The following is a 26,033-nucleotide window of genomic DNA, read 5'->3' as shown; positions in this document are numbered from 1 at the left end:
GTTCAATTGCCATCACTTGGCACTAAAAAGCTTTTGCTGCTTGTTTTCTTTTACCGTCCACATCTCCTACAACGCTCTATTGTAAGCAATGTGTATAAGCCCACATATGTCCACATCTCTATATCTTTGCTGCTTCTATTTCCCTGCCTAGAATATCTTTTCTACTTCCAAAATTATATATATGTCTTTCAGTACTCATCTCCAGTGTCACTTTCTGTAAACTCTAACCCTGAATTCCCTCCAAGTCACAATTACCATATCTTCTGGCTATTTTGGAATTATAACAGCTAGCATTTACTATACACTTACTAAAAGGTAGGTACAAGATAAATGATATAGAAATAGAAAAAACCCAATAGAACAGCTCAATGAAACCAGATACTGGTTCTTTGAAAAAGTTAATAAAATTGATAAACCTCTAGCCAGACTTATCAAAAAGAAAAAAGACCCAAATAAATAAACATCATCATTGTGAATGAGAGAGGAGAAATAACAATAAACACCACAGAAATAGAAACAATTCTAAGAGAATATTATGATAAACTATATGCCAATAAACTGAACAACCTACAAGAAATGGATAAATTCCTAGAAACATACATTACCAAAACTAAAACAGAAAGAAACAGAAAACTTGAACAGAAAAATAACCAGCAAAGAAATGAAATCAGTAATCAAAAAACTCCCAGCAAACAAAAGTCCAGGACCAGAGAGCTTCATAGGCCAATTCTACCAAACAGTTAAGGAAGAGTTAATACCTAGTCTCAAAATATTCCAAAAAACAGAAAAGAAAGGAAAAATCCAAAGTCATTCAATGAGGCCAGCATTATAGTGATACTGACACCAGATTAAGACACCACTAAAAAAGAGAACTACCAGCCAATATCCCTGATGAACATAGATGCAAATGCAAATATTCTCATTAAAATATTAGCAAACCAAATCCAGCATTAAAAATCATTCACCACAATCAAGTGGGATTTATTCCTGGGTAGGTACTATTATTATACCACTTTTTTGTTAGCAGACCCAAAGCGAGTAAGTAGTAGGATTCAACTGTAGCATTTCTCATTCCAGCATTGATACTTTCATCTATGATTCAAGCACCTCATGTGCCTTTTATTATGGCACTAACAACTAACTGTGTTGCAAATTCCTTCAAAATACATTTGCTTTGAGAGTAGAAAATTTCATTTCCCAGTTATCTCACGGTGCCTTATAAAATGCTCATCACAAGTATTTATAATTTAAAAATATTTGAGAAATTCTTTCTGGTATGTCAGGCATCCATTCAAGTGAGCCTTAAAAAGGGAGAAAAGTCTATTACAATGAAATAGAACTCAAGAAATTAAAGGACATGAAATGAGAAAGGGGAATGACATCAGAAAGTAAGGCAACCATGCTTTGATTCTCTTTCAGGCAGTATGTAGTTTCTTGTGTCTTCTTTTTGAACACTTTCTGTTTTTTCTTTCTTATTCTTTCCATTTATGACAGGAAATGGTTTCACCAATTTTGTAGTGACACTTTCTCTGTGCTCACTACAAGCAATTGACTGACTGGAATTCCATATTTCCCATTTTGATTCATGAAAGAGAAAATCTGAACAGGACAGGTACTCACCCTTGGACCACATAGTTGCATCCAGAGGACAGCAAGAGATACTATCAAATGAACTCATAGTTGTAGAGACAGTTCATAGAAAAAGAGGAGGGCCTAGGCCAAGAAGCAGACACCTCTAAAATAGTATTTACTTTAGATAAATTGTCGTATCTTGATAAATTAACATTTTATTTGCTATGTTTACCATCTGTTATGCTGGTAAGAATGATCTATTTGTTGCTTCTTAAGTGAAACTGTGGACAACAAAACACAATGAGTTTGAGCATTTTCTTTCCAGAGCCCTGCTCCTTAAATCTCATTGAACAAGACAAGAGTAGAGGCAATTAGATGTCTTTGTTCTGAGAGAAAAAGTTGTCCATGTTGCCTATTTATTTGAAAATACTTTGCACTTGGTGTCTGGTATTTTTAAAAAAAGTTTAATTATACAGTGTAATTCATATTGTAGGTGTTAATAATTGACTGGATACCATGCAATGCCATATTGATTTTTAAGTCTCTGATTCTCCAAGGAACATGTAATCCCTTGGAGAAACACATTTGGATACTGATGACATAAATCCTTCTCAATTTATCTCTCAAGGTTTCATCAAAAGCTATGTACAGTTTTACTATTTCTGACAAGCAGTGAAAAGAAGTTGTTTTTCTCACTACATAACTCCTTGGTAAGTTGGTGATTCCTCACATAGAGTATTTACTCCACCCCCACCCCACTAACTTAAGTAGTGTCAGATATTTTCCATAATTTCAATGGGAACGACAGCCAGATCTATCACTGCATGGTGAGCCATGCCAAGGAGATGGACCACAAATTGCCTCTCAGGACCTCATATTATTGTTTATTAATCAAGTGCTGACAGTATGTTTGCCTTTCTGTTAAGTGAGGAGAAGAAACAGACTCAACTTTCTGAGTTCAAGGTCTGAATCAGTCAGAAAGTGTAGGGCAAGTTGGAATACTCTGATGGCTACATCTCAGGTATGAGTTGATTTACTTCCATGGTACAATTTCTTTTCATGCAATGGGGGAAATTATGATTTAATAGCAGTGAAAGGTATGAAGTTCAGACTGTTTTTTAGATGAAAAGCAGTTGCCTATTAAAAAAAAAGTAGTCCTTTTTTCTCCTTTAGTCTTCTAAGTCCTCTCTTCTCACCCTCAATGAAGTAAACTAGAGTAATTTGGCTTATTCTATGCATAGAAGAGACTAACACTCAGAAATGACCCAGATTCATTTTATTTCCATGGAGATTTGTGGCTCTTCAATATTAGTGCATATTCCTTGCCTATGCAATAGGAGGTGAGGTTGGGTGAGAGCCAAGCTGAGTCTTCATAATATAACCATGCCTTGCAAATGCCAATTATTCGAACTGGATTACCTCTCCTGTTAACAAGTCCCTTTGCCTTTTTAGACAGCTGTGTAGGGAATTCTCTACAAGTTCTTCCAATCTCATATGACCCAGATGTTGTCTATATAAGGATAAAAATGAGAACAAATCTTGAGAAATTTGAAATAACTTTAGATTGTTACATTCCCCTGGGGCAGGATAGCTTAAGAATGTGTCACCTTCAAGTCTGTGGTAAGTGATTGATGAATTCGATAAAAGGATTTGATTTTTGATAGGAACTATTTCTTGGAACAAGTATCAGTGAATCATAGAAGAGAACTAATTGCACCTACATGCTATTCTGAATCTGTGAGGATGAATATGTATTTGTTTATTATATTGAGTGAGGAAAAGGGAAAGTAGAATTATGGTACAGGAAATAGGAGTCAAAGTGGAACAAAATTGTTTATTGGCAGGTACACTCTGATACAGCTAAAAACACAAAGTAGGAATTTTGAATTTCTGGAATAGAAAAGGACTTGTGACCATAAGGTGGTATTACATTACTTCCAAATTTTCTTTATGACAAAACTCATTTTCTTATATCTTGATGTAGAAATTAAAGATAATTTTTTTCACAAGCCAACAGTGTATCTTATATAGTAACTCAAATGATTCACAAGTGATTTCAATTGTGATTGATTTCTTCTCCAGAAACAAAATTTCACCTGAAGTTTTTTGCTTTTTACTTAATAGTTGTGTATTTTTTGTGCTTCTATTATATGCCGGGCCTGAGCTTAGAACTAGAGTATATATTCATTTTATTACTGTCTTGTCCACACTCATTGTCTCAATAAACAAAGACATGATTGCACTCCTAATAGAGTGCACACTTAATTCATGGATTTTAAATATCCTTTTTTAATGTAGCTCTCATATAAGATCAACTTATTTCAAGCCAATTTCTTGATCCTTTCTACGATAAAAATATTCTGGCCAACAGAGCTGTTGTGGGATTTGAGCTTGTTTTAAATTGACCAGTATGGATGTCAATCCAAAGGCCACTCAGCGTAGCAGAGTAGCTCTTGGGATTTGGAACACTTTGGATTCTTTCTCCAAAAGCATCTATAATGAACAGAGTTATTTTGAAAGCATTCCCTGCAGTTCATGCCTTAATTCAATCATCTGGGAATAGGAAAGCAGATCCCTCTCAATACACCACTAACTTGGATTTCTATGGTATTATGCACAATCTTTTCATTTATTTTTACAGTGATAGAGTGGTTTCTGAGCCAAGTTCTGCAAGTCTTTGGGGGAGTAGGAAAAGGTTTTGGATGGTTCCAAATTCTTGAAGTGACAACTGACATTTAAAAAAAATAATTTTGCTCTTCTTCAGAAATGAAAACAAACAGTAAACTACACACCTCAGAGCAGAAGGATACAGTTCTTGGCTTTTTGGATCATGTTGGCAAAAAAAAAAAAAAAAAAAATTAAATAAAAAAATAAACAAACAAACTCCTTTGATTCAAGAATGTTTTGTTGTAACACTGCCCTTTAAGTCACTTCTCCAGCTTTTTACTAACTTGCTTTATTACTTTGAACCAGAAAATTAGAAACGAAGAACTAAACTATATGAGAGAAATAGATTATAAGACCTAGCAGCATTAATCATGAAAATGGTACCTATCAAATCCCTTTGCACTTTTGTAGTGCTTACATAGAAGTAATTGCTGCTTATTAACACCCTCCTTCTTTAGAGGAGTTAATTTATTTGAAAGGAGTTTTGATTTCTAAAGATTTTGTTAGTTCTCAGCTATACATGCAAATAAATTATTATATTGAAATGAGATCAGTAAACACAGGCCCATTTCTGTTTGAGAAAAACCCTGTTACATAAACAAGAAACTTCAGTGAGCCAGCACTTTATATATACTCACAATCTTTCCCCCAACACCATTTCTTTTTTTGTTTTGCTTTAAACTGTTAAGTATGACCTTCATTATTTACTGTGGAGTGGAGATATATTGTTGCCTTTTAGACCAAGGATATATTTTAGACTGAGCAGAAAAACTCATTGACTATTAAAGAGAGTGAAAATAATGCTTGGAAACAATTCTCTAAGAATGCTAAATAAGGAAAAATGCCTAAACAACAAAAAAGATTCATCATGAGAAATCCCACTAAATTGCTTTCATTGGGACTATGCTTTAATTACTTAACAGTATTAATTCCAAAAAATCATTTCCAATATAGAAAGCATCACAGATACTTCTGTTCAGTATCTAGCTAAATTAGAGCCATGTCAATGTGTTTTTTTTCAGTATCTGAGAGTAATGTAAGGAATAGAAAGGATTTATGATTCTGTAATAGTATTGAAAAGAGCAAGACTAAAGGGGAGATTTTTTTTTCTAGGACTAATTAACTATGGAGGAAATTTTACTGTACTAGGACTCTATTCTATGTTTTTATTTTGTTTTTAGGATAATATTTGGTAGTTCTGACATAGTAAGGAAAGCAGATGTTGTTATATAGAAAATCTAAGGCAAAAACTGTATAAAATTAGCCCTCTGTTTCTTATATTTATCCTATCTTGGTCTGTAACTCTGCAGTGCAGCTCTTGAAATGAAAATTGAAGTTGCTGAAGTACATTCATTTAGGGACAAAGAAAAATACTTTCAATTTTAGTCCTGACTTTTGTATCTAAGAATGCATAAAAATGAAAGATTGATGTAATTAAATTTAACTCTAGAATAGGAGAATCAATGTTTGGCACATAAATCCCAGAACATTAGGTCTCAAGTAGATTTAACATTGTTTCAGAGTAGATGTTCAAGTAAAGATGATAAGAACAAGATAAATAAAATTTTGTTATTTTAAGACAATGATTTTGTACCAGAATTAACAAGGCTCATCTGAGGCGATCCTCATATAGAGGTAGGTATAAGCTTTTTGATGTAGTAAGGGTAGATATAGGGAGATCATGTCCCAGATGTTTAGACATATTTGCCATTATATTTCAGAACCGACGATAGTTTTCATTGAACTAAATTTTAAGCTGTTACCACATTTTCCTGCCTTAATTTGTGAAGTTCTGATGTATGTTTAGAAAATTGGATAAAGAATGAGTGAGTGAAGTTGTGACTCTAAAATGAAGGACCTGAAAGAACACATGGATCTTCCCCTATTTCCAGAAATTATTAGAACTGCTTCTTTTTGGAGTTAGACCACATGTATCATATTTTCCATTTCTAGTGGGTGCACTTGTCACCTTCACATCGGGTTAAGAGGTGTAAAACCCTACTACACTTGACATGGTTCTTCGAAGTATTCCCCACATAAAATATAGCAAAAAAAAATATGTTTTCCTTAGAATCTGCAAGTGTCTTTCCCAGAAAGAGGGAGTGGCTATAATAATTTTGGTTAAGTGAGTTGTGCTCATGTCTGCATGAAAAATGACCTAGGGAACACAGAGGTATCATGTTTCAATTTTCTACAAGATCTTTCTGTCTTTCTTGACCTTTTCTATGTCAGTATCTTTTCTTGAACTGGATAATAGTCAAATTTTGAAAAGTGTGGGTCACGCTCCCAGGAGAGGCACTCTGCTCTCTTTCTGTATTTGTGTGGGTTTACTCCGATAAGGGTGCCCTGATTGCTTGCCAGCTGCCAGGTTAAATTTGGTTTATGAAATTATTTTAGCTTGTGAAACAACAAAATGAAATGGAAACTCATTTCATAAAAATGGCACCTGAAGAAATTCTTCAGACAAAAACATCAAATGATGAATTAGCAAATGAATTTTCTTCCAGTGTCCAGAAACACTATGGTTGTGTTCTATCATCCAGGAAGGAGGAACTGTTATCTCATCTTCAATGATTCGTAGCCTGGCAGACCACAGGAAAGCTGGAGGTACTCTAGGCTCAAAATCTGGATTTGGCGCTACTTTAGGATATATTCAGTTTTAGGCTTGCACATAACAGAGAAGACCTAAATTAACACTTCCTTTTTCTTTTTCCAAATTTTTGGAATTTAATGTTGAAATTGCTCTTTGGAAGTGAGAAAAAAGAAATACTTATTTAGTTGGAATTCTCTTAGCCATAGTTTCTCTATGAAAGGAAGAGGGACTATTTGACATTGAGTTCAAGTCCCACTAGTATTCTATGGAGCAACAGTTGCAAGCTGACAACTTTATGGGTATGGTGTTTGACCACAACCTCAGCCAATGTATTGAACATATGTTTATACCTTTTCTGTTGCTGAAGAAATGAGAAATTGGCAAGTTTTTGTGACTTAAAAAGCAAGAGTAGAGGCATAGTCAAGCTGACAATATTGAAAGGTCACTTCAACAATCATGATTATGGTAATCATAATTAGTGTTATATTTTATTGTTTAAAAGTACTTCTGAATAAACTGTCTATCCAGACAATGGAGTATTATTTACCTCCAAAAAGAAGTGAGCTATCAAGCCATGACAAGACATGGAGGAAACTTAAATGCTTATTACTAGGTGAAAGCAGCCAATCTGAAAAGGTTACACACACAATATGATTCCCACTATATGACATTCTGGAAAAGGACAAAAACCATGGTGACTGTAAAATAATTAGTACCTGCCTTGGGTTAGTGGGTATGGAGGGATATTTGGTTTGGTGGAGCACAGAGGATTTCTAGGGCACTGAAACTATTCTGTAAGATACTATAATGGTGGATACATGTCAGTATATTTGTCAAAACCTGTAAAATGTGCAACACAAGGGTTAACCCTAATGTAAACTACAGATTTTTGGTGATGAAGATGTGTCAAAGTAGGTTCGTTGACTATAACAGATGTATCACTGCAGTTTAGGTTGTCACTAGTGGTGGAGGTTGTGTGTGTGTGGAGACAGGGAGAATATAGAACCTTTCTGGACTTCCTGCTCAATTTTGCTGTGAACTTGAAACTGCTCTAAAAAAGTTTACTCATTTACCAAAAAGTATTTCCTCCCTTAATCTTAACAGTAATCCTGTACTGGGGTTAAAATATTATTTTAATTTTCAATAAATACTGTTTGCCTACTCACTCTTCTAGGCACTGGGATTATGGTAACAAACAGTCCTTAACTCATGAAATTTACACAACTTGGTTGATTTGACTACTAACTAGTTTAATTTAAAATTTAAGCCCAGTCATTTTAACTCCATACTGTCTAGTGTTTCTACTATACTCCCCAAGCTCCTTGTAACTGAGCCTCAGTGCGCAGAACAAAGTATAAGGGATATGAGACAAAATTAGAGGTCAGTGGTCCAGCAAAGCATTCCCAACTAAAAAGCATAGAAAAAGGAACACCAATGTATGAAATACTATTACCTTGACAAGGAAGAGTCACTATAACCTGTGTAGATACTGTAAAAAATCATGCTTTTAAATATGGAATATTGAAAAGTGAAAAAATTTGTTTTAGAATATGACCTACAATGCTTTTTGTAGATGAGTTGCTTTTACAACTGCAAAGAGTGATTTTCAGAAGAATTTCTAGTATTTCCATGGTAGATTTGACCAATATGTGCTCATTTATGCTTGGCTGTACAATGGATCTTTTTTCTTTTGAAAATATGTATTTTTTAATAGACTATCTGGAGGAGGTTTAAAGAGAATGTGTTGATACTTAACTCTGTTATAACAAACATTAAATGTGTTTAAAGTCTTTTGTCAAACTCAGTCTAGAGCTCACCAAGGTTATTTTCAAGTTCAGAAATTTATTTCATTGACATAATTCCTTTGTCATCAGGATCTGCTCCTGGTTTGGCTAAATTAAATATTTTTCAGAACTACAATTTAATTATTTTTGTATCATCTATAAAAAAACCCCACCTTAAAAATTGGAATTAAGTTCCGATTAATTATAGTAAAAAGAATCCTTGGCATTTCTTTAGGGCTCCATCCAGTTTTATCACATTTTAAAACAAACTCAATTTCTATACTTATGATTAAGTAACATTGACTTTTAATGCTAGGTGTTAGAAAGAGTGTGGGCTTTGGAATCAGAGCTACTTTAGTTTGAATCTTGACTCTTCATTGCTTTGAGCAAATTGCTTCATTTCTCTGTAAATTCTGTAATTTCTCTATAAAATTGGATTAGTAATAACTGCTATCTCACAGGATTGTATGACCCCATCTGCATAAGGCACATTCCTTAGAAGAGAGCATTTATCAGGGCACAGTTTCTTATTTATTATCATACAAAACTGAGGATAGAGTTGTGTTATTTTAATTCCTTTCGACAATACAGAGATGTTTTTGGTTGTTTTTATTTGAACTTTACTAAGTTCTCACTGTAATAGTATTTTTATATTTCTTCATGCAGGACTTGCTTAGAGATCTCTGACTTCCTAAAGATCTCAGAGCACTGCCTGATTCATAGACTCAGCCTATGAGCTTGGCTGAATTTGTGTTTATGTCTCTTAGAGACAATATTCTCTAGAAGGACTTTTAGCATGGAGGCAGAGACAGGAAGAAGGAAAGAATTGAGGAGGTTTAAATAGCAGCATTTTTACCGTATTACTTTCTCTCTTTCTCCTGATGTTAATCATTGTTGCTCCATGTTTTATTTCAACTTCATTACAAGGTTTACTTACTGCCCGTGGCTTGCTGTTCGATAGCAGCCCGATTACTGTTGGGTTTATGGTTATCGTTCTTTCACATAATCTTCTCCTTTTAATATGCCCCACTGCATTCATCATTCACAGCCTTCAAACAGGTGTCTCTTTAATAGGGTTTGGAGCTAAACATCCTGATTTTTCATATTAATCAGACTATATAATGGGCATATTTCACATATGTAGCAGGTTTTTTCCAAGCCGTGCCTTGATTCTTGGTGAGGCACAGTCAGGTATTCTTATATCAGGTAACAAAGAGGAACAATCTAAAGATGATCCTAGATTCTTACTGCAGATGTGAGCTATAACACAGCAGAAGACCAAAGAATATTTTTTTTTTCCAAAGAATATTTTTAAAAAATTAATAGGCATCAATTTTTTGTGATTGACATCCATTTTTCTTGCCAAATTAAAGCAAAACTTTTTAGAAATTAAAAAAAAATTGTAGTAAGTACCACAAAAAAATGTGTAATGTAATAATCGTTCATTTTCCCACCAGCAAGAATGTACTACTGTTGATATTTTGCTGCATTTGCTTCTCATTTTTTTTTTCTTTATTTATTTATGATAGTCACACAGAGAGAGAGAGAGAGGCAGAGACACAGGCAGAGGGAGAAGCAGGCTCCATGCAGCGGGAGCCCGATGTGGGATTCGATCCCCGGTCTCCAGGATCGCGCCCTGGGCCAAAGGCAGGCGCCAAACCACTGCACCACCCAGGGATCCCCCTCTCATTTTGTTTTAATGAAAAATCACTTTGCCATTTCTATAAAATTGATATGTCCTCACACTATGACTTCAAATAGTGCAGAGCAAGTAAAATTAAAAAGATTGAAAAAATTCAATCACTCCCACCACCTGGAAACAAACATCATTAACATTTAGGAAATACCATTAGAAACTTCTTTTTATTCACATAAATATAGAGAAGAAAGATGGAAAGATATACTTTTATCAAAATAAGATCATGTTATTGATACTATTTCTGATAAAAATGTATATATAATTTGAATTGAATTAAGCAAAATCATACTGAATTGAAATACAGAGGAATCCCAAAACTTCATATATATGGATATATGTACAGAATATCTATCATCTATCTATCTATCTCTCTATCTATCTATCTATCTATCTATCTATTTCATTAAAAGATATATATCCTAAAATATCCTGCTAAAAAAAGAAAATATATAATGGAAAAATATGAATTTAGAGACATTGTGTTTTTAATTTTTTTTTAACTGCTTGGTTAAATTTTAACGAGTGGCAATTGAATGCCTACAGTAAAAGAGCTGGATGCTAAGTGATCCTGAAGCTTCCCTGATTTTCCTTCAATGCATAAGCACTTGATACCCATTTGTTTCAGTGACCAGACTTCTCACAGGATTTTAAAAATTAATTCTATATTTTTAACAACTACCAGGCCTTTCATATTCCTGGATTCTTTGAGTTTTCTTTTGAATAGATCTATTTTAACAACTACCAGGCCTTTCATATTCCTGGATTCTTTGAGTTTTCTTTGAATAGATCTATTTGCCAAGTAGTTTTTTGAAAGGCTTATGGTTCCAGTACAACCACTCTGGAAAACAGTATGGAGGTTCCTCAAAGAGTTAAAAATAGAGCTATCCTACAACCTAGCAATTGTACTACTAGGTATTTACCCAAAAGATACAAACATAATGATCTGAAGGGGCATCTGCACCCCAATGTTTATGGCAGCAATGTCCACAATAGCCAAACTATGGAAAAAGCTCAGATGTCCATCAACAAATGAATGGATAAAGAAGATATATATGTTATATATATAATGAAATATTACTCAGCCACGAAAAATGAAACCTTACCATTGGTAATGACATGGATGGAATTAGAGCATATTATTAGAGCATATTATGCTGAGTGAAATAAGTCAATCAGAGAAAGACCATTATCACGTGATCTCACTCATGTGGAATTTAAAAAACAAAACAGAGGATCATAGGGGAAGGGAGGGATAAAGAAAATAAGATGAATCAGAGAAGGAAACAAACTGTAAGAGACTCTTAAGTATAGGAAATAAGCTGAGGGTTGCTGGAGGGTAGGGGATAAAGGGATAGGGTAACTGGGTGATGGACATTAAGGCGAGCACATGATGTAATGAACACTAGGTGTTATATTCAACTGATGAATCACTGAACTCTACCTCTGAAACTAGTAATACACTATATGTTGAATAATTGAATTTAAATACATTTTAAAAAGTAAAAGAAAGAAAGACTCGTGGCTTGTATATTCCTCAAATTCTTTCACATTTCAGAATGATTGTCTATTTATTGCCTTTATACCTGAATACTAAACTAAGCACGGTATGCTTGGCTCACACTTTTTTTCCCTCAGAATTTCATAGATACTACTCTGTTGAACCCTGGCATATAATATTGCTTTGCAAAAGCTTGAGACCCACCTTTTCCCCCTTGTCAATGATTTGTTTTAAAGCCTAGATATTTTCAGAATTCCTTCCTTATTCCTTCTTAGAGCATAAAAACTTGACTACTATCTATCATTTATCTATCTATCATCTATCTATCTATCATCTATCTATCTATCTATCTATCTATATCAATCTATCATCTATCTATCTATCATCTATCATCTATCATCAGTATTGTAATTTCTGGAGCATGTTGCATTTACTTTTCCAATGACAAATTCAATTTTTTCTTCATTCTAGAACATTTTTCTTTTATTACATCATTGAATAAAAATTTGATTCCCTTTATTGGACTTACTACTTTGTGGAAAACAAATATTCTTAATTCGATCATCTTGGCTTTTCTCATTCATTAATTTTTCTCTGAATGTTATTATTTCTTTTTTTTTATGTAAATCTTTTGTGATCACCTCAAGCTTTTCCTCTGTGACAATAGCTTTCCAGTGGTGCCTGTGGAATTAATTGTTCTTTGAAATCTATTAATTCTAACATTATTTTGTTTTTACCCTTAATATTTATTTATTTATATATTTTTAAAAAGATTTTATTTATTTATTATGAGAGACACACACAGAGAGAGGCAGAGACACAGGCAGAGGGAGAAGCAGGTTCCATGCAGGGAGCCCAAGTGGGACCCGATCCCAGGACTCCAGGATCACGCCTGGGCCAAAGGCAGGGTCTAAACTGTTGAGCTACCCAGGCGTCCCCAGGATTGACTTTCTCAACAACTTTCCTGTATATCATACAGAAGTGTTAGCTAGTCATCATGTTGTACATTATATCCCTCTACTTATTTATCTATTTATGTTTATCTTCTTTTTTTCCTTTCCTTTCCTTTTTTTTTTAGAGAGGGAAAGAGAGATTGAGGGGGGGAGGGGCAGGAGGAGAGGGAGAGAAAGAATCTTAAGCAGGCTTCATGTCCAGTGAGGAGCCCTATGTAAGGCTTGATCTCATAACTGTGAGATCATGACCTGAGGCAAAATCAAGATTCAGACGCTTAACCAACTGAGCCATCTGGGTGCCCCAGTACTTATTTATCTTATAATTGGAAGTTTGTACATTTTGAACACCTTTCTCCAATTTCTTCCCACCCCCTTCCACCTCTGGTAAATACAAGTCTGACTTCTTTCTATCAGTGTGATTTTTTTTTTAAAGATTCTACACATAAGTAAGATCACACAGTACTTATCTTTGTCTTATTTCATTTAGCAGAATACCTCCAAGGAGCATCCAGTTGTCATGAATGTAGAAATTCCTCATTTTTTAAATGGCTAAATAATATTCTATGGTATATATATCACAACTTTTTCCCCATTCATCCATCAACAGACACTTAAGTTATTTCCATGTCTTGGCTATTATAAATAATGCTGCTGGAACATGGGGGTGAAAATAACTTTAAGAGTTAGTGTTTTCATTTCCTTTGTATATATATTGTATATAATGGATTTTCTGGATTATATGGTAGTATTATTTTTAAGTTTTGAAGGTCCTCTCTACTATCTTCCATAGGGGCTATATTAATTTACAATCCCACCAACAGTGCATAAGGGTTCCTTTTTCTTCACATGCATGTCAGCATTTATCTCCCGTCTTTCTGATAATGGACTTTCCAACAGGTTCGTGAAATTATATCTCACTGTGGTATTAGTTTGCATTTCCCTAATGGAAAGTGATGGCAAGCATTTTTTTCATGTACTTGTTAGCCTTTTGTACATCTTTGGAGAAATTTATATTCAGGTTTTTGCCAAATTGAGTTATTTATATATTTTGGACATTAATCCCTTATCATATACATGATTTGCAAATACTTCCTCCCATTCTATAGGCTTTTTTTTCACTTTGTTGACAGTTTCTTTTGCTTTACAGAAGCTTTTTAGTTTGATGTAGTCCTATTTGTTTATTTTTGATTATGTGACTTATGCATTAGGTGTCATACCCAAAAAAATCATTCTCAAGACTCATGCCAAAGAGCTTTGTTCCTATGTTTTCTTCCAGGAGTTTTACAGTTTCAGGTCTTACTACAATGAAGTCTTTACTTCATTTTGAGTTAATTTTCATAAGCATTTAAGATATGGGTCTATTTTATTCTTTTTCTATGAGAATATCCAATTATCTCAGCACTCTTTATTGAAGAGACTGTTTTTTCTCCATTGAATTTTCTTAGCTCCCTTGTCAAATATTAGTTGACCATATATTCTTGGGTTTATTTCTGGGCTCTTGATTCTGTTCCATTGGTCTATTTGTCTGTTTTTATCCCAGTACCATACTGTTTTGATGACCATAGATTTATAGTATAGCTTGATATCATGAAGTGTGATGTTTCCTGCTTTGTTCTTTCTCAGGATTTCTTTGGTTATTTGGGATCTTTTGTGGTTCCATAAAATTTTAGGAGAGTTTTTGTACTTGTGTAAAAAATGCCATTGGACTCTTGAGAGGGACTGCACTGAATCTTTAAATGGCTTTTGGTAGTATTGACATTTTAACAGTATCAATCCTTCCAATCTATAAGTTAATATAATTTTCCATTTATTTGTGTCATCCTTAATTTCGTCAGTGTCTCACATTTTTCAGAGATCATTCACCTCCTTTGTTAAACTTATTCCTAAGCATTTTATTTTTGGTCTTATTATAAATAGGATAGATTTCTTTCTTTGTTTTTCAGAAAATTCGTTGTTAGTGTATGGAAACAGCACTGATTTTTATATGTTAATTTTGTATCCTGCAACTTTAGTGAAGTTATTGATCTAATAGCTTTTTGGCTATGCCTTTAGGATTTTCTATATATAAAACCATGCCATCTCCAAATAAAGACAGTTTTACTTCCTTTCCAATTTTGAAACTTTTCTTTTCTTTTCTTTTTTCTGTTTTTTTTTTTTTTTTTTTTTTTGCCTGACTCATCTAGCTAGGACTTCTAGTACCATACTGAATAGGAATGGTGAGAGTAGGCACCCTGATCTTGTTTTTGATCTTAGAGAAAAAGCTTTCAATTTTTCACCATTGACTGTGATGTTAGCTATGGGCTTGTCTTAAATGACCTTTATTATGCTGAGATATGTTCCTTCAATGCTTAATTTGTTAAGGGTTTTTATTGTGAATGGACATTGATTTTTGTCAAATGCTTTTTCTGTATCTATTGAGATGATTTTATGATTCTTTTCTTTCATTCTTTAATGTGATGTATCACATTGATTTGCATTTGTTGAACCATCCTTAGATTCCTGGGATAGATCTCACTTGATCATGATGAATGATCCTTTTACTGTGCTGCTGAATTTATTTTGCTAGTATTTTATTGGGAGGTTTTGCATCTCTATTCATTAGTAATATTGGCCTGCAGGTTTTTCTTGTTTTGTTTTGTTTTTGTTTTTGTTTTTCTAACAGTGTCCTTTTCTGGTTTAGGTATTGAGATAATGCTGGCCTCATAAAATGGGTGTTCCCACCTCTTTGTTTTTTTATTTTTTTATTTTATTTATTTTATTCTTTTATTTTTATTTTTTTATTTTTTACTTTTTTTCCTTTTTGTTTTTTTTTAAAGAGTTTGAGACGGATTGATGTTAATTCTTTAAATGTTTGATGAAATTATTTCTGCAGTTGTCTGACTCTGGGCTTTTATTCATTGGGAAATTTTTGATTATTCATTCAATCTCCTTACTAGTAATTAATCTAGTCAGATTTTCTATATCTTACTGATTCATGCTAGATAAGTTGTATGTTTCTAAGAATTTTCCATTTTTTCCCCAGTTGTCCAGTTTATTGATGTATCATTGTTCATAGTAGCTTCTTAAAGTCCTTTGAATTTGTGGTAATTCTAATGCTTGCTTTATATCTATAGTTTTGTTGATTTTGGTCCTTTATCTTTTTTTCTTGGTTAGTCTAGCTAAGGGCTTACCTTTTCAAGAATCAATTCTTAGTTTAATCTTTTCTATTATTTTTTATTCTCTATTTCATTTATTTCTGCTCTCTATTATTTGTTTTCTTCTGCTAACTTAGGGCTCCACTTGCTCTTCTCTTCCTAGTGCCTTAACGTATAGACTTAGGTTGTTTATTTTGATCTTTCTTGCTTCTCAATGTAGGCATTTATTACTATGTATTTTCCTCTTAGAACTGCTTTTGCTATATCCCACAAGTTCTGGCATATTGTGTTTCCATTTTTAGTTGTCTCAAAATTTATTTCTCATGTAATTTTTTTCTCTAATCCATTGATTGTTCAGAAGAGTGTTGCTGTTCAAGTGCCATTGTACTTAGAGCTGTTGAACTGCTAAGAAGTTTCCTGTGTGCTTTGGTTAGGTTCCTAGGTTGGTCAGTCTGGATGCTATGTATGGTAATGAGTGGACTATGAACTATGTTCCCTGCCTGGGCACATTAGGAGAAGCAGCTGTAAAGCAAGCTCTTTGCTGTCTTAACTCAAGCCAACTATACCCCAAGTTCCCTGACCAAACAGAGCCACTAGCTTTGTTCTCCAAACTGTCAACATTGCCTTTCTGTCTTTTAGCTCAAGCACTGCTGGGTTGCCCAGCTTCCAGGAATTGTTACCAATCCTACTGGTCAGATGGGGCCAAAAGACATTCTCTATGTTGGTTGGCCTATAAATCAACTCTTTGCCTGGGCAGGAGGAGAGGGTTTACTCTGGGCTACTCTCAGTTTTCTAAACAGGCTCTCAGGGTAGGAGGCCCTGGGAGTTATTCTCATCCTTGGCTATAAATTAATCCCCTGTTTGGCCTAGCATATGAACTGGGTTCCACACCCAGTTCTGGCTTTGCTCTGAGGCAATCAGCCCTGCCTAACTGCCTGGAGCACCAATGGGCCACACTACTTCCAGTAGTTTTTGCCAGTGCTTCTGGTCTGTTCGGGCTGTAAGGCACTCTCCACAAGGGTGGGGCTGTGATTCTGCTCCCTGCCTGGGCAAACTGGACTGGAGGACTGGTAAAACTCCTTGTTTTAGGATCTGAATTAGATAGATCTGCATCCTACCAAGTTCCTTGGTCAGAATGCACCCTGACTTGGTTCTGCAGTTGAGCAAAACTCCTGGTTGAAATGACTACTTGGGTACTGTAGGTATGAACTCAGTCTGTCAAGATCCATGTGCTGGCTACTGTAAGCCCCTTCTCACTTCTCTGTCAGTTTGATTCCCAGTGGTCAAGCCCCATAAATTTTCCTGAAGTCCCCATGATGGGAGATCACAATAGTGACCCACCACAACCGACAGTACTGGGGTCTGCTGAGTGTCCCTCTTGGCTTCTTTTTTTCCACTGTAGGAGCTGGAGACTCCCAGGAGACCTTTCTGAATGGTGCTGTGCTAGCCTGGATGAAGGGCAATGCAGTTAACATATAATCACTTCTTTTTGCCTTCTGAAGCAGTCTGTCTTGGTCTCTGTTCTACAGGGAGTACTTTAGTCTTGCCCTTATGTTCTAGGATTCTCTCAGTGGTGTTTTTGTTCTTGAAAAATTGTTAGTTGTTTTTCTGGTGAAAGGGAGTGAGGTCAGGATCATCTTGGTGGCATCTGACACTCCACTTTGGTTATTGTTTTAAGACACTATGTTTTGAGGGTGATTTGTTCTATAGCAAAAGCTAACTGATCCAGCATCTTTAGGTTTAGGGAGAGAGAAATTCTAAAATGTGGGTAATTTGCTTAGCCAAGTTTGAAATACTTATTGTTTAAGGCTGTTAATCAGGACACTTCTTAATATTAATTACAATATATACTTAGCCAAAATTACTTGCTAGTTACTAACACTTTGTAACTCACCTTCCAATAAGATGAATCCAAGGACTTTATAGATTTAGAACATTATGCTAGCTATATCTGTTCTTTTGAATGGAAGTCCAGGCAATCAAAAAGATATTCTGACTTTTCTTTTCTTTTTTTTTTAAACCCAGGATAGCTCTGCTTTCATAATCTTGTGCTTTCAATTTCACATGGACAAAAGAAATGATTAATTGAATTCACTTCTCTATTTTTTTCTATGCCTATCTTTACCCTTACCCTATTTTGAATTTTACTCAGAAAGGTATTAATCATCCACCAAAGGAATTTATAATGAATTCATTTTGGTATGTCAATATGGGAAATCTCAACACAAATCCTACAAAAGGGCTACAGAAAATAATGGCAAACAAATGCTCAGAAGCAAATAATTATTGAATGCAGCAGAATGTCACGTTTGTTTTCAGCCTCAAGGGCTCAAGATCCTTTTAATGGTCTCTGTTGGAAAAGATCTGAAAGCTTTCAAGTCACAAAGCCTGGAAGGTTGCTAATTTTGGCTTTTTTCCAAGCTGACCTATTCATCTGAAAGACCGTGGGACAATAGATACACTTACAGTTTTTGGTGCTGGTAGAAAAGGTTAAAAGTCTAGGTATCTCTAACACTGATAATAAATTGCTCCAAACCGTCGAATTTTGCTAGACACAGATGAATTTCAGGCTCATTTGCATTTTTCAGCACCACCAATTCAAGTAAAAATTCATGCTCTTTCTAAATTGGAGTTTGCACCAAATATTAACAATAATACCAATTTGGTTTAGTAAAAAGGCCTAATGTGGAATCTGAAAATTAGGATTTGGACTTGGCTCCACAAACCATTAGTCTGGTGACTTTTGGAAAGTCTCTTAACTAAATTGAGCTTCAGTTTTTTAATTTGTAATATGAGAATGATAACATACTATTTTGCTCAAGGAATAATTGTGAATCAAATGAATCAGTATCTATGTAAGTACTTTGTAAATTTATAGTGCAGTGTACAATAAAACCATTAGTTTGCCTCTAGAATCTCTGGAAAATCCTTTGGTTTACAAGTCGTAAATGACATGACATCTTTTTCTTTATATCCAGATAAACACTAAACCTTGAATTCTACTTTCTTGGTAGTGCTCAAATCCATCTGTATTTCTCCATTCCCATTGCTAGAGACTTAGTTTAGTTCTTCAGTTTCTCACCTAGATTGCCACCACCGCTCTTTTTGTCATTTCCTTGCCTCTTATCTTCCCTTTCTTCTCTTATTTCTCACACTAGCCAGTGAGCTTTTAAAAATGCAGTGTAATCCTGGGTGGCTCAGTTGGTTAAGCACCAATCCTTGGTTTCAGCTCAGGTCATGATCTCAGGTCTTAGGAGATTGAGTCCCATGTCAGTCTCTGTGCTGGGCATGGAGCCTGCTTAAGATTCTCTTTTTCCTTCTCCTTCTACCCCTCCTCCTTACTCTGTTGCGCTCTCTCAAAAAAAAAAGCAATCACGTGACTTTTTAAAAATGGTTTTGTGGCTCCTTTACTCTATCACATATAATTTACTAGGTAAGGGCCACCATAACTTGACCTTGCCCCAACTCTTCAGCCTCTTTTCTCACCTGGCACAGTGTTTTCTCCTCCATTGCAGTCTTGAACGTGACACAAACTTTTTCTTTTGCTAGTGTTTTTGTCCTGCCAGGAGTAAATATCTCCTACCCTTCTTACCTAAGTAATTTGCCTCTCAAGTCTCTTCAGGTGCTACCTTTTCTAAGGATCCACTCTTGACCTCTCTTCATCACCAAATTCAATATGGATTGGTTACTTCACAAGTTCACTGTTGTGCTTTATGTCTCCATTATAGCAGTAAACCGTATCATAATACAATTAGTTTGCCTGACCAGATTAGAAGGCAGATGCCATGCATTGCTCATCAGCTATCACTTCCCATCCACTGCCAGTTTGGTCTGCTAATCTGCTACAGAAGTAGCTTATCAGAATACAGCACTAATAATTAGCACTAATTAATCTAATAATCTAGCTAATAATCAGCACTAATAATCTAGCCCTAATTGCTAGATTTGGAGTCAGATACATATGAATTTGACTCTAATCTTTTCAGTCCTCTTTTTATTTATCTGTAGAATAGGACTGAAAATAATACCTCTTTCATGGACTAAAGTGCTATGTCCAGTAAATGCTCAAAAAATATTAAAATTAATATTATTTCAAATTTTAATTTGTAAGAGATAATTGGAATAAATTATTATTAATTAAATCAATATTATTAATGAATAAATAATTATTCATTAATAATTATGATAATCATAAATAATTAATAATTATGATATAAACAATTATAGGTAATTGTTTATTAATAATTAATAATTATGTAATTAATTATTAATTAAATTAAAAATAATATTATTTTTAATTTTAATTTTTAGAGAAAATAAACCTGAATATTAAACTTATTTCTCTGAGTTAAGTGCATGGTCATTAAGGTATGGATTTTGAGACAACCATGTTGATACTTCAATGTACTAATTGATTACTTCTTTCTCCTGGATATTTAAGGTTTCCAGATAAATCATACTGTGGATAAGTTAGGCTTTATTAAGGAATTTCTGTTCAGATCCTATGACCATTAAATATCTTATTTCAAGTTTTTGATTCCAAAGCAAAATAAAGCAAAGCAAAAGAAAACAGACAGTATTAAGATAGGAGTTTAGAGATGAAGTTAGAATCTAAAAACCTGGATCACATTTCCTATGTAAACTCAATGTCAGGATATGTTCTTCCATCTAAGAACCATAAGTAAAGGAATCAGGAGGCTAAACTTAATTCAAATTTAAGTAATTCTTGCTAATTCACCGTGAAACCCAATTGTTCTGGCTCCTTGACTTGCTTTGGTGCTAATTCAGTTATTCGTTCATTCCACAATTATGAATTGAACATCTATGTGTCCAGCTCTGTGGTAGGCACAAGTTCATGGCTGTGTGAATGAAGGGGTTGCCTTATGATTTACCTTTGACTGTGACTATGCTCTTCTTGTTTCTATGCCTCCCCTAGAGTTCAAGTTCCTACTGATATGATTCATGCTTTTTGTTCATGAATTATGTTATAGACTATCAATTTATAATAAGTTATCTGTATCTTTCCCCCCTTCCTAAATAAGTAGTCTTTCCGACAAATGCCAACTTTCAGTAATGGATAGTCTAGAAGTCTTGATTTGATTGTTGCCATGGGCATGGCTCTCTACTCTTCCCTTCGAATTTTCTTTGCAGCTGCACCTCATGCCAAGCAATTGATATTGTCCCAAGTCACCATCTTGTGGCCTAAGCCAGCATTGCTAACCAGCACTAGCTAACCTTTTAAATCCATTTCTTTAAGACAGCATTGTAAAGTAGAAATATAAAGGAAGCCACATATGTAATTTAAAATCCTCTAGAAGCACATTAAAAAAGTAAAACCAGTAAACAGATAAAATTAATTTTAATAATAAATTTTATTTAATCAAATATATAAACTATTACCATTTCAACATATAGTCAGCATAAAAGCTATGAAATATTTTATAATAGTTTTAAAAATTCGTCATGCATTTTATACTTATAGTATATCCAGATTTGGACCAACCACATTTTAAATGTTCAATAGTTCCATGTGGCTTATGACTACCATATTGAATGGTACAACTGTGTTGCCTCTGGCAAGCTTTCTAATGCCGCCATGCCTTTGTTTACACTGTTCACTCCCCTTAGAATATTTTTATTTTTTGTTTCCTCCTGCTCATTTCTTTTTTTTAAAGATTTATTTATTTATTCATGAGAGACAGAGATAGGGAAGCAGAAGACATAGAGGGAGAAGCAGGCTCCCCATAACGAGCACGATGTAGGACTCAATCCAGGACCCTGGGATCACACCCTGAGCTGAAGGCAGACGCTCAACCGCTGAGCCACCCAGGTGACCCTTCCTGCTCATTTCTTTAGATTAAGTTCAAATATCACCTTCTCTAGAAAGTATTCCTGTCCCAAGTGCTTGTCCTCTTGTGCCTGTGTACCTGTGCATAGCCCATCATTGTCATCGTGTCATGTTCCTGAAATAGCTGAGCTGCTCATCAGTTTCCACGTACTGTTGAAACTACTTGAGAACAAGAACAGTGTTTTGTTGTTGTTGTTGTTGTTTGCATAGCATAAGAACAGAAATAGTGGCTACAAAGGATATGATCAAGAAATGTTTTGATAAATAGATACATATAGCAGATATAAATGTGTAGACAGCACTAAGGCCAATAGAGAGTGATAAATGGAGAGTTGAATAAGAGCACAAAGCACCTCATACGCCTTGCAGTTTATCCTGAAGCTGAAGAGGAGTCGTGGTTTCTGTGTAGTGAATAAATATAAATACAAAACTATAATATAGTGTGATAGTTAAAAAGATAGACTATGGAGGCAACTGAGTTTGAATCCAAGGCTTTTTGCTAGTTCTGAGACCTCGGGCAAATTGCTTGGCCTCTCTGTGCATAAATTTCATCACATCAAGTTGTAGAGAATCTTATAGTGTGTCTCCATGACAGGCTAATTGTGAAGACGTAATGAGTTGTTACATGAAAATTTATTAGAATGATTTCTATGGTAGGCTTGATAAGTGGTAGATCTTACAATTAAAGATTTTAAGTAGTGAAATAACACAGTGAGGTGTGCATTTCAAAAATACCATAATGTCATCTGAGAATGAAGAGTGAGTCCAATAAGGAGATTACTCAATGGTTTTTTTAGTATGATTTGGTGAAAGTCTAAACCAGGGCACAGATAGTAGAAATGGTGAGCATAGACAGCTTGGGAGTGTGTATAGGAGGTGAGAGGATTTGACAACTGAGTTGATGAGGGAGGCGAGATACAAAAGAGTCTATCATGACTCCCAAATTTCTGTCTGGGACACTAAGTGAATGATGGTACCTTTTAACAACCTAAGAAATACATAAAGAGCGGGGTTTTGGTGGGAATGAGATTGGGAGTGGCAGACTGAAGGGTGCACTGGAGTAATGGATTAAACATGGTAAATATGCTGAGTTTGGTGTGATTAAGGGATATTTCAGAGTAAATTTTTAATGGGAAAGAGGTATATGGTTTTAATGCTCGGGATAAATATCCAGGCACTGACTCTGCACTTTCTAAGGAAATGTTTAAGTATCTAGTTGGTGTTGATAAATGTGAACTTTGAGGACACAATGGACATCTTTTAAAAATAGTCAGTTAAGCCCTTTCTTGACTTGAGAGAGGACAAATTTAAATAAAATGTAAAGCAGTTTTATATGTACACCATAAGCAAATCATATTGCTATAAACTATTTTTAAGAGTGTACAGATGCACACAAAGCACAACTCATCTTAAAATTAATTTTTAAAACAACAGAGTTTTCAGTTACTACTGAATAATAATTGAATATAATAAAGCAAGTTTATTATATTTTACACAAAGACAAAAAACATAGCTTGTAATCCACTTCTCCTCACATGTGTAATAATGATTGCAGCCTATACAGGTACAAGAAATTAGAAGTAGAAGTTATCACCAAAAAGTATTCTCCTCTTGATTAATTTTTCCTATAACTAGAATACATTTTTATCATATAGTAGAGATACTTCATCTCTCCTTCAGGCTATCCATTGTTAAATATGAAATGTTCTCTTTTTTTTTTTTTCTTTAAGATTCAGATTCAAGTCATTCAGTAAATTCAGGAAATATCCATGTAAACTAATGCCAGAGAAGTGGATCCCTGGACACTGGGGCTCTGTTAGAGCCATTTATATGGGAAAATCCCCAGACCTAACTGAAGGGGTTCATTTAGCAGATGTGCATCTGGCAAGCACAGAGACAAGGAAGAAGAGAAAAGTAGGAATTGCAACAAAGGACAGATGTAGGGTGAGTTTGAGAGCTAGAGAAACCAGTGGATAAAGATATTGAGTGGGGGAGCTTGGAGTAAGCCAGAGCAAGAAGTTTGAGATATATTGTGTTATTGTTTCCCAAATGTACTGCCCCTTTTTGTTTATGTCTGCTTAGCAGATACCAAGCTTAGCCTTGTGGTTTACTTTGGCCAAGCAAAGTGAACAACAAAATTGATGTATACTCCTTTCAAGTAGAAGTTTTAAGAACCATTACAGAGTTTCTATCTTCTCCCTCTGCCAGGTGATCAAGCTATTCCAGGTAGGAGCTGTCAGTGATGTGCACGCAGTGTGAGTTGAGAAGTTAATCTTTGTTGTTAAAAGCCACAAAGATTTTGGGGTCATTTGTTATCGCAGCAGAACCTGACCAAAGTTGATTAATATAAAGCAGAAAGGAGCAAACAATGAGATTCGGAAAGGCCAAAGGGCTAGTTTGAGATCGAGCACAAGAATGAGAGTTCAGGTTTCTGGGTTTCTTCGTTATCCCTGCCAGCCTGTGTGTGGACCCCTATAATTAAGTATCACAGCAAAATGGTATCATGGTTATAGGAATATGTACTAGACATCGAACAGTGGTTCTTCTGTACATTAAGGATGTGACCTTTGGCAGGTTATGTCATACCCCTTTAAGTCTGTACTTTAGCTTCCTGTGTAATGGGGAAAACAAAACCTATCTCATAGTTTGTTGTAAGGATTACACAAGATATCTGATATCTGATTCACAGACATCTGATGCACAAAAAGCGCTGAGTAAATCCTAACTATAGTTATTTTGGTTTTACACAGTTAAATATGCTTAGAATTGAGAAGTACATGAAAGGTTATTCATTGCATATGACAGTTCATTCAATGAGAAAATACGTTTTATGAAATTACTATAATAGATACTTGCTCAGGTTTACTCAAACAATTACATGGTGGTTGCATGGCTATTTCAATGATTCTTCTCAAATAGAAATAGACAACACAGGTTTCTAGGAGATACTGACATTAACTTGCATACATTAAAGCAGGACATTGTTAATTTAACTACTGCAGGACAGGGTTAACAGTAGAGAATGGGAATTAACATCTGTAGAGTAGTAGAATAATTGCTTATGGTTAGCCAGTCTATTTTAAAGGATGGAGAAAGGTTTTTACAATAGGAAAACGTGAATTTCAGTAAATGTGTGGTAGGCAAAATAATACCCAGTGATCCTAACTTCCAGAAGCTGTGATATGTTAGGTTACATGGCAAAGGAAATTAAGGATGCAGGTGGAATTAAGTTTGCCAATCAATTGACTTTGAAATGAAGAGATTATCCTGGATATTCCTGGTGGGCTAAATCTAAACAAGAAAAGCTACATAAGGCAAAGAAAGGGATTCTGTCCTAGAGCTTTCAGAGGGGATAGAGGTGCTGACACCTTGATTGTAGACTCCTGAGACTTTTTTAAACAAGGGGAACTGAAAAAATTAGATATTCACATGAAAAATGAATTAACTTTGATCTTTTAATTAACTTGAAATGAATCATAGATCTAAATGTAAAACCTAACACTATGAATTTTCCAGCAGAACACATAGAAGAAAATATTTGTGACCTTGAGTTAGGCAAAGATTTTTTCTTCTTATTCTTCCTCATCCTCTTCCTTTACCTCCTCCTCCTCCTCCTCTTCCAGCTCCACCTCCTCCTTCTCCTCTGTCTCTTTCTTCTTCCCATGGCACTCCAAACTTATTGAACTACTGATGCTGAATTATACAAAATTGCAATGTTTTAATTAAGGCTTTTAGTTTACATTTGGCCACCTCAAAGTAGTTGTAACATTAGGTTGGGCAATTTAAATATTGTGGCTCCCTGTTGTCACACAATCTTTATACCCAGACATTAATGCATAATAAACAACAAGACATTGTTAAATAAACAGCAATAGTTACTGCAGCTTAGGCCTTGTGACCAATTACACATGATTAAAATTACTTCCCAAATTCAATATCCACAGTAATGGTCCAGTATTTAACATCTTAACCAAAATGTTACACATATGAAACAATCACTAAGAGGCAAAAATGCTAAACCTCTATATTTGGTATAAGTTAGGCAAAGATTTCTTAATATTCAGCACAAAAAATACAATTAATGAAAGAAAAAAATTAGACTTCATCACAGGTTAAAACTTCTGTTCTTTTAAAGAATCTATTAAGAGAATGATTCACATTCTATGAGAAAAGATTTGCAAACTGTATGTCTGATGAAGGCCTTATATCCAGAATGTATTAAAAAAATCCTCAAAGTTTAATAATTGTTAAACAGGTCAATAAAGTTCATAAAATTTTTTGAACA

General features: G+C 34.6%; 1 protein-coding gene and 1 long non-coding RNA gene across 3 annotated transcripts in view; both read left to right on the top strand.

Moving 5' to 3' along the window:
- Nucleotides 1-4,404, top strand: part of LOC112671613 (uncharacterized) — a 105,325-nt gene extending 100,921 nt beyond the window's left edge. Inside the window, exons 2-3 of the long non-coding RNA XR_003143732.2 lie at nt 2,201-2,282; nt 4,214-4,404. This is a non-coding gene — a long non-coding RNA (uncharacterized LOC112671613). The remainder of the gene's footprint in view (nt 1-2,200; nt 2,283-4,213) is intronic.
- A 1,396-nt stretch (nt 4,405-5,800) lies between these two features.
- DKK2 (dickkopf WNT signaling pathway inhibitor 2) overlaps nt 5,801-26,033 on the top strand; it is a 370,758-nt gene continuing 350,525 nt past the window's right edge. For both annotated transcript variants that reach the window (XR_007407838.1, XR_007407837.1), the window contains exon 1: nt 5,801-5,874. The gene's annotated coding sequence lies outside the window, so the exon portion shown is untranslated. The remainder of the gene's footprint in view (nt 5,875-26,033) is intronic.

This window comes from Canis lupus, chromosome 32 (genome assembly GCF_003254725.2).
Source record: "Canis lupus dingo isolate Sandy chromosome 32, ASM325472v2, whole genome shotgun sequence".
In the NCBI taxonomy this organism is placed as follows: Eukaryota; Metazoa; Chordata; class Mammalia; order Carnivora; family Canidae; genus Canis; species Canis lupus.
This window is presented reverse-complemented; position numbering and strand designations above follow the sequence as displayed.